The 1949-nt window shown below is 43.9% G+C and overlaps 1 protein-coding gene across 5 annotated transcripts in view; it reads left to right on the top strand.

Moving 5' to 3' along the window:
* utrn (utrophin) overlaps positions 1 to 634 on the top strand; it is a 157904-nt gene extending 157270 nt beyond the window's left edge. For all 5 annotated transcript variants that reach the window (XM_062551192.1, XM_062551193.1, XM_062551190.1 and 2 more), the window contains one exon: positions 1 to 634. This exon is cut by the window's left edge and continues 1223 nt beyond it. The gene's annotated coding sequence lies outside the window, so the exon portion shown is untranslated.
* Positions 635 to 1949: the final 1315 nt, after the last annotated feature.

Raw genomic sequence — 1949 nt, 5'->3', positions numbered from 1 at the left:
CTCTATTCCCCTCCATCAGTCAGCCACTCTCCCCTACTCTGCGGTCCACACCGAGGTCCCTTTGACCTTTGACCTGGAAGTGAAAAGTAAGAATGGAGATGACTGAAGCGAGTAGAGTAAAAGAAGGTACAGATTCAGAGCAGAGATCCACTGCTGGGGTGTGGAGCATGGACCACCTGCTCTCCACTCCTCTCATGGGGTTTTCTATCCCTCTCTCTATCCATCTCTCTCCCTCTATCCCTCTGTCCCCCCGTTACTAAAGCCCCTCCTCCCTTTTCTGTAATTTCTATTCATTCTGGTCACCACATGAAAACCCCATCTTTACCAAGACGATGATGATGATGATGATGAAGATGACTGATAATGTTGATGAAGATGAATGTGATGATGATGAAAACTGTAATCGTGATTATAATGATGATGATGATGATGATGATGATGATGATGATTGTGATGGTGGTGGTGGTGGTGATGTTGACGTTGATGTAATCCACTCACGGCTGTAATCTGTATTGTTTTTTTTTTGTTGTTGGTTTCTCCCCGAGGTAGTTAAATTGGACTGACACACTACATGTAATATGGCTATAATATGTTTTATTCTGAAGAAAAAAAATAAACATTTTTACAAGTACCAGCTAAATCGTCCGTGTGTGTGTGTGCGCGCATTTCAGTGTGCTCGAGAATGGTGTGTGTTAGTGAATAAGTGAATATGTGTGTAAAGGTTCTAGAAATGCAAGCACTTATGCACAAGTGTGGTCCTCATATGGGTGCATGCACTCACTAAATGTGTGTGTGTGTGTGTGTGTGTGTGTGTGTGTGTGTGTGTGTGTGTGTGTGTGTGTGTGTGTGTGTGTGTTGACATACATTCATGAGTGAGAGATTTGTTGTGTGTTCTCCTGATGGTGCACTTTTGCTGCTAAGTTTCCTGACTCGACAGCCATAGAGGCAGCAACCACAGCAGCGCTAGGAGACCCGCAACTTTTAATTGGCAGAGAGAGCGACACCACACTCTCCAGGGCTTGTCCAATTAGCTTCTGCTATCTCTCCCTGTCTCCTCTCTCTTTGTGTCTTTCTCTCTCGCTCTCCCTCTCTGTCTTTCTCTCTTTCCCTCTCTTTCTCTCCCTATTCTCTGGCTCCATCTCATCACCCTCTCTTTCTCCCATTCTTTCAATTTCTCTCATTGTTGCTATCTTTCCCCCTCCCCCTCTCTCACTCTACCACTATTTCTCTGTCTACTTTCTCTCTTTACCACCGTTTATTTTTGGCACATTTACTTTCTCTCTCTCTTTTATTCTAGTTCTTTCTCTCTTGCTCCAGTCGTCTGCTCCCATGTCACAAACATCGCCACCAGCAACCACCAATGAGGATGCAGACGCCTGTGTGTGTGTGTGTGTGTGTGTGTGTGCTGGTATCTCCAACAGAAGTCGAGTGGAGTTTCATGATTATAAATATTCAGAAGGCCACTGTTAACGCTTATGAATATACCCCTGACGATGACGATGGTGATGATGATGATGGCATTGACAGTGATGAAGAATGAGACATGGTTAACTGAGCCAGCTTTCGTCCCAACGCTGCGCTGCCCATTCCTTTCAAAACCAGTAAGACTCTAAACACACGCACACATCAGTTGAATCATTTGTCTGCCTGACTCCTCTCTCTCATAACTGCCTGGAGTCTTTATGTACAGTAGGAGAGGACTGGGCCAAGATAACTGAATTCAAAAATAAACAGTAAAAGGGAAAACATTTTAATGGAGGAGAAAGAACGGTTTTGTTTTGGTAATGAATGTTAACTTATTTTTTATAGATCCCCTCAAACCCCCAACGGAGAAAGAAGAACGCAGGAAAAATCACTTTGGGTTCTAGATCCTGCTGAATATTTTATACTCTCGTTTAGGAGGAAGAGTCATTCATATCATACTGGCCCTCCTGCTTGGCAGTTTCCAT

Source organism: Sardina pilchardus, chromosome 12 (assembly GCF_963854185.1).
Source record: "Sardina pilchardus chromosome 12, fSarPil1.1, whole genome shotgun sequence".
Lineage (NCBI taxonomy): Eukaryota > Metazoa > Chordata > Actinopteri > Clupeiformes > Clupeidae > Sardina > Sardina pilchardus.
This window is presented reverse-complemented; position numbering and strand designations above follow the sequence as displayed.